Below are 8,208 nucleotides of genomic sequence, written 5' to 3' on the forward strand. Positions count from 1 at the left end.
GTAAAGACTGTGGAATTAACAGGCAGAAGACAACTTCGTATTCTCCACAGCAGAATGGAGTTGCAGAAAGAATGAACAGGACACTGATGGAGAAGGCTAGGAGTATGTTGAGTGGTGCTGGTCTCGAACAAAAGTTTTGGGCTGAAGCTGTTGCCACTGCTTGCTACCTGATTAACAGGTCTCCTACATCAGCTCTTGTTGATAAAACGCCTATGGAAGCATGGTCAGGTCACAAGCCTTCATTGAGACATCTTAGAGTTTTTGGTTGCGAGGCATATGCACATGTGCCAAAGGAGAAGCAAACAAAGTTGGAGAACAAGGCTGTGAAATGTATCTTCATCGGGTATAGTTATGGTGTGAAAGGATACAAGCTTTGGGACCCTGTTGCACAAAAGGTAATTCACAGTAGAAGTGTTATTTTTAGAGAAATTAAGTCTCCTTTTGTTACATTGCAGCCAAAACAGACTAAAAAAGAAGATGTGATTCAATTTCCTTCTACACCTGAAAGAGTTGAATCGAGACCCCTAGATAGGCAAGAAGTTGAGGAGAGCTCGTCTAGCTCTGAATCTTCAGAAGAGGAGGAAGAACCTCCAACTCAGCTTGTTCGAAGGTCTACAAGACATAGACAACCACCTGAAAGGTATTCACCTAATGATTGGAGATGTATTTTTGCTCTGAATACTAGTGTGGATGAACCGAAATCTGTAGAAGAGGCATAAGGTATGAATGATGCAGAATCTTGGAAGATTACTATGGAGGAAGAAATGGCAGCTTTGAAAAAGAATGATACATGGGATCTTGTACCATTGCCTGAAGGATGAAAACCTGTTGGTTGTAAATGGGTGTTCAAGAAAAAGATTGGTTCAGATGGAAGCATTGAGAAGTATAAAGCAAGGTTGGTTGCAAAAGGCTACTCTCAGGTTGAGGGTGTTGATTATGGTGAGATATTTTCTCCTGTTGCAAAAATGACGTCCATTAGATTTTTGCTTTCTATTGCTACTGCTTATGATTTAGAGGTTGAGCAAATGGATGTGAAAACTGCTTTCCTTCATGGTGATTTGGAGGAAGATATTTATATGACACAGCCAGAGCACTATGTGGTGAAAGGCAAAAGTAATTTGGTCTGTAAATTGAAGAAATCTTTGTATGGCCTCAAACAAAGTCCTAGGATGTGGTACCAGAAATTTGATACATATGTGTTGAGTTTGGGATTTGAACGTTCTAAATCAGATCACTGTGTTTATTATAAATCTGATGGTGATCATTTCTTATTCATTGCATTGTATGTTGATGATATGTTATTCATTGGTAAAGGGAAAGGTATGATTTCAGAACTGAAGTCTCAGCTCACTGCTAAATTTGAAATGAAAGATCTTGGTGCAGCAAAGCACATTCTTGGGATGGAAATTAGAAGAGATAGGGTGAACAGAAAGCTATGGCTAGGCCAGAATAAGTATGTGAATTCAGTGTTACAGAGGTTCAACATGCAGAATTGTAGACCATTGAGTGTTCCTTTTACAGTTGGAACGAAACTATCTGTTTTAGATTGTCCTACATCCCCATTGGAGATGGAAGACATGAGCAGAGTGCCTTACCAGAGTGTGGTTGGAAGCTTGATGTATGCTATGGTCTGTACTAGACCAGACATTGCCCAAGCAGTGGGAGTACTTTCTAGATATATGTCTAATCCTGGTAGAGTTCATTGGGATGCAGTCAAAAGAGTCTTCAGATATTTGAAGGGTACTTCAGAGTATTCTTTGTGTTATCATGGTAATTCAGTTGGAGACATGACTTCCCTTGATATCCATGGTTATGTGGATTCAGATTGGGCAGGTGATATTGATAGCAGAAGATCCACCAGTGCTTATGTGTTTACTTTGTTTGGTGGTGCAATTAGTTGGATGAGTAAGCGACAAGCTGTGGTTGCTTTATCCACTACTGAAGCAGAGTATATGGCAGCTACTCATGCTTGTAAAGAGGCCATTTGGCTTAAGAGACTGTGTTCAGATATTGGAATAAAACAAGGTACAGTGACAGTTTACTGTGACAGTCAGAGTGCAATTAGCCTAGCTAAGAACCCGACATTTCATGCCCGGACCAAACATATTGATGTTCAGTATCATTTTGTTAGAGATATGGTCGAAGATGGTAGGGTGAAGCTGGTTAAGGTGGAAACTTTGATGAATGTTGCAGATGCTTTAACTAAGGCTTTGAGCACAGAGAAGTTCAGATGGTGTTCAGAGTCTATGGGCCTTATGGCCCCTAGCAATTGATTCATTGTGTTGACATTCCCTTCCGCTCCTGCAAGGTGTTCAACAAGTGGGAGATTTGTTGGGAAAAATGGTGTCTTAACCTTGCATTTATGCAAGGTTACTATTTATAGTAAGTTTTCATTTGAGCACGAAATGGTGCGAAACTCTCCCTGAAGCTTCTGGTTGGCTAGATAAGCATTCTGGTAAAGTTGCGTCACAAGGTCACAGCTAGTTTTGAAGATATTAAAATTTTCATCTTGGAGGGGTGCGATAAAATGTTTAAACTTAATTTTGGGGGCTTTAGAGGCTCCGAAATGCCCTGAAAAGTGGCCGTAACCAGCGCAGCGGGTTACGAGGTGATAGAGCACTTCGCGAGCTTTCCGACGCTTCAAACGGTTCGTCAATCGGACACCCGGTTCTCAAGTTATGGCCTCCGGAAGTTTGTACTCCTGAAATAGGAAAAATAATTTGTATCGGATACATAAATGAGCTGTAAAAGGGAGCGACACGTGTTGATGTGTGCTTTAATATGTCATAGGGAATCTAGAAGGGAGATAAGGTCGGCTACACCTTATTGGGTGGTTTTAGCCCATGGTTTTGTAATACCGTTTGACGGTTTCTTGTATTGTATCTCCTATTTATGAGGTGTGTGAGATAGAGGTTGTGTGTAAGAGTCTTATGGCTATTGAGTTGCCTCTGAATCTCTGATTAGTGGTACTCCTGTGAAGAGCTTGCTCTGCAAGTATGTTGTAATCTGTTTTTGATTGCTGAATAAAATATTGAGCTGCTTTTGGAGTGTGGAGTTTTTCTCCCGAAAAGGTTTTCCCCACGTAAATCACTGTGTTGTGGTATGAATGCTATTATATCTATTTCTATTTTCTGTAACTGTTGTAACGATCTGAAAAAGTTTTGCATTACCCTCCTCTCAAGGTTAGTGTAGGAAGTTGTTTCCGCTACTTAACTTCCTTACACATTTTTCCTTTGGCTTTGGATTTACACTTGGATTTTGGCTAGAGCTTGGTTGGATTTTGGCTTGTCTCTATGGGGAGCTCTTCTTCAGCTACATTCCATCACTTTTGGTTGCAAGTTGGAGCTTTGAGCCTTTGTATTATTTTAATTTTAATGGCTTCCCTGTATGCTTCGTGTCTGCACATTGTTTTTGGGAGATGGGTTGAAAATAATATTTATTCAATGGTTTTAATATAGTTTTGGAAATAAATATTTGGGGAGAAACTTTATATTATATGAGTTTTTATATAGTCTATTGGAAAATATATTTTGGCTTCCTGTACATGTCGTCTCACAGCTCTGCGAAATTTCTGTGTGAATCTCTGGTTGTAGAACCATTTGATTGTTTGGGAGTGTGAAAGTTTTTCCTCTATGAGTTTTTAGTCTGAAGGTGTTTTGATTCGATTGTATTGAAGTTTCTGTGTGTTTTAGGTGGTTCTATATGCGTTTTGTCGTGAAAGAAATCTTATTAGAACTTGGCTTATAGTTTGTATCTATATATTTCATTTATGTCCTTTTATTCCTTATTTTTGGGTGACTTGTTGCTCTTTGTTTTGTAAAATTTGGTTAAGTAAGATTTTATTTTTCTACCGTAAGTTTTTTGAAGTTTACCGTCTAATTTATGCATTTGCGCTATTTTTACAAAAGTGCTAACCTATTGAACAAAAGCGCTAACCTATTGGGTAAATGTGCGAACCTGTCTGATTTATGTGTTTTTCACAATTTTGCTTATTTTGAATAAATTTTTTGATTGAATTTTTGTACTAGAGGCTTTATTAAGGTCTGGTGGTATTTTCCAGATTTAGATTTGATCAGTTTTGATGTATTTTGGTGGTTTTATGTATATTTAACTCTCCATGTCATTGTAGATGTTTTGGACTCTCTCCATGTTGATAAGCCATGGTTGATGAGTAAGTTATATTGTTGTTTTGGACCAGGAAGTGGATTGGCCTTGCTGTGATGTTATCTTCTTATTTGATGTCAAATTTAATGGCTTTGTTATGCCTTGTATTTATTGGCCAAGAGGCTCGTTTTATTATATTTGATGTTGTTGTAGCCTTGCATATGTTGTGAGAGTATGTGTGGAAGTTCTTGGGTGCATATGAGTGTTATTTTCATGTTTTATTATGGTTTAGAGCCTCTTGTGGTTTATTGTTGGGCCATGTTAGGGGGAGTGGGATTTCTTGTGATGACCGGGGTCACGAGAGATAGGCTTGCATGAGGTTCCTTGTAAGGATGCATGAAGTCTAGACCGCTAGGGCACATTGGGAGTTTACCTTGATTTGTAAATAATTGATAACCTAATAATTGATGGGTTGGGTAGCTAGACTCATTAATAAGTTAATAAATTGATTTGAGCCTCATGACTTAGTCCTAGAGAGGATGTTTTAGGATAAGCATGACAAGGCCGTGAAGATGGTAAGCTAATTTCCCTTAGTCTCTCATAGGTTGAGATGGATCCACATGTCCATCAGGCTAGTGCCTTATGTTATTATGTTTTTCAGGATGGCATGTGATGACACTCCACTCCTACATGTGTTCCCCTTGATGATTTATGATTATGCCTTATTGGATGCATTTATGTCTTGATGAGTTATACACCTCTGGGAGTTTATTCTTGTTGTAATGTGTGGGTTATTGCACGAGAGTCCTTGTGTGGTTAGTCTCTTTGGTTAGGGTGCCAACTTAGGTTTAGAGTGTGTGTTGGGACCTTGTGTCATTCCTAGTACGGAGGGTGGTTCCTTTGGTTCCACATGGTTAGGTGGTTGTTGCTTTTTATCCATTGAGATGTTCTCTTGGATTCTTCATGTGTGGATGTGGATTCTTCTTCATGATGATTATGGATGTACCTTGTAGCAAATTTATGTAATGAATATAATGAAATACATGTAATGCAATATTCTTATATGTAGTAGTTGGAATCTTGTAGTAGGAAGAGCTATGCTCATGATGTATTTAATGTACTTGTATTTATAAGATGAATTGTAGTTGGAATTAGAATTAAGTCATGTTTTGTAATGGGATATTAGGGATGTAATTGTACTATTGTAGAGATGTGATATTATGTATCTTGGAAATAAAATGGATTAAGATTGAAATGGAAATGGACTTGCATTGTGGTTTAGTTGTATTATTCCATAGAATGTTTAGAAAGCAAGATAGAATGTAAAGTAACCTTGGAAGAGGAATATTAGTAGAGTAAGAAATGAATATGTTAGAAGATGTTAATTAGATCTAGTGAAAATGAATGATTCATATAGATGCATTGGTAGAAAGGAAATTATGCATATCATGTAAGATATGCAAGTAGGAATTTGTATTAAGATTATTGTATCATGTGTTTCAAAATAATGATAAGAAAGATGATCATACTAGAATCAATTTTAATTGATGTGTATTTAGTTGGATTGGTAGAGAAGGATTATATCTATGCATTAGGATTGCATTATCACAAAAAGGAAAAGAGCATGTAGATAGGAAATGTTGGTTTAAATACATATTTGGTTTTGGTGCTTAAAATGAATGTAGGATATGGGTTTGTCTTGCATTTTAAAATAGGTATCTATTATGTTAGTAGAATGATATAATGGCATGCATATCATGATGGATGAATATTGTAGTAGATTGCATATCTCATGGTTAGGGAATTAAATATGATGCATTAGATCAAGATCGAGCATGCTTATCATGTGTGTAGGATGTCATTATGGTAGTGAATCAAGTAATGATGTTGAAGTACCCTAGGGAAAGGTTAATGATGTTATGTTATTTCCGCTTGCGTTATTTGATAAATGTGCAATGATATATGTTCACATTGGTTAAATGGTTAATGAATGTAATTAGATGGAGATGTTATGTGTTACATTAGTTGTTATTAGATGTTAATTAAAAAAAATTATATCTCTATTTGTATGTTAGACGTTTAGTTTCTCTAGGGTATTTTGGCGGGCATTACAGTTTGGGCCCAAAATGCTCTAAATTTTCAGGTACCCTCTGGAACAGAGAAAACCCTCGAACTTTGAACCCTTGCAAAATGGACTCCGTGTATCCAATTTCAGCAAAACAAAAGGTGATTCTAACTTTATCAAGCCTTTTGGAACTAATTATGCATTCCAAATTAACCCAAGATGAATGATTTGATATTTATACAAATAATCTCCCAAAAAAGAGAATAAGAATCTTTAGATCTGGAGCTTTGATACCATGTTAGAATTTGTGAAATGTGAATCCCACAAGCCCAGTTATCTTCTGCAAGAATACTTGTCACACACAAAGAGAAAATTGAACAACAAAATAATTGAAGACAATAACAATGAAATTGTTTGAATTGCTTTGAAATTGCTTGAGTTACAATGAAGGATATGACATCCTTATAAAGAAATCTAACTCTAAAGATAGAAACCCTAAATGGTGGAGTTTACAAGATAGACTGAGAGTTAAAACAAAATGCACAAACCTCTTAATTTTAAAGTTTAAATTAGATCTAAAGTTGAAATTGAAATAATCTCATTTGGGAATGGCATCGCGAAGGAGATTGGGCCTGCATCCCAAGGAGTTCATGGATTTCAGACAGACTGATAGGCCAAAATTCTGCATGAATCCAGGCTTCAGAGCTTGGTCGAAACCTAAGTGGGCCTAGGAGGATCAGAACAGATCGTCAAGGTTTGGACCCGATGTTAGAAATCTGGACCGATGGAGAAGAAATTTCACTCGACCCAGAGGGGATCACCCCCCTAACCCTTGCAAACGCAATACCATTACGACTGGTGCCAAGACGGGATTGGAAGAGGGTTCGTGAAAAATAATGGAGACCTAAGAAGATTCCAAGATCTGTTTCATCTGAGATATTTAAACCCAAACCTGATGACAACCACAAGTTGTCGTTCTTCCTGCACTGTAAAAGTTGGAGTGATTCAGCGGCTTTTTTCAAAGATAGGAGTTTTTTTCCTGAAATGTTTTGGGGATTGGGCAGATGTTTGTCATGTTAAGAAGTGGTGTGATAAAATGTGGCCTTTTAGCGTGGAGATTAAGACTATTCCAAATGGTTATTTTCTTGTCATAATAGAAAACAACAAAGACAAGAACTGGGTTCTACATAACGGACCCTTTTTCTTGGGAGGCAAAGGGGTTTCAATAAGAGATTGGGAACCAAATTTTAACCCTATTAAAGCTTTTGTGGATGAGGTTCTGGGATGGCTGTGTCTCTATAACCTCCCCAGGGAATACTGGAATGAGGATGTCTTTCAGATGATTGGAAACAAATTAGGTTTTTACCTCAAATCGGATGAAGCCATTTCAAAGAAAGATTTCAGATCTTATGCGAAGATTTGTGTTAGCTGGAAACCCAAATTCTATCTTCCTACATGGATTGAGATAATTACAAACGCGGGGAGCTGGGTGCAACAAATTGAAGTTGAGGAGAATTTGGAGAAATGTTCGATCTGTAACAAGGACAGTCATTCGAAGGAGTTTTGTTTGATCGGCCCTAAAGGCAAGCTAATTGAGGACCGTTGGCATATGTGCAGAATATGTTGACATGATGATATTGTGTTGTCATTGATGTCAATATGTTGAAAGAGAACTGGTAATATGCTAAAGAGTGAACCAGTAACATGATAAAGAGTGAACAGGATTATTGAAGTTAAGAAACTGACAAAGTGAACCGGTATGATGTTGTGAACCAGAACTGGTATGTCGGAACAAGAACCGGTATATGTAATGTTTTGTATCAAGGGTTCATATGGCATGATTATCGATTGATAGTCTCGGTTTCATGGTTTCCGGTTGAAGTGTTTCGAGCCTGTGTGTTTCAACTGATGGCAGTGTGTGATGAGTTAGCATTGTAATGGAGATTAGATCGTGTTGCCATGCTAGCCTCGTGCACATGAAGGATCTTGCATGAAGGAGATTGATCATATCTACCTCAGGAATGTGCGAAGTCTCTACA

The sequence above is a fragment of the Cryptomeria japonica genome, chromosome 9 (assembly GCF_030272615.1).
Source record: "Cryptomeria japonica chromosome 9, Sugi_1.0, whole genome shotgun sequence".
NCBI classification, from domain to species: domain Eukaryota; kingdom Viridiplantae; phylum Streptophyta; class Pinopsida; order Cupressales; family Cupressaceae; genus Cryptomeria; species Cryptomeria japonica.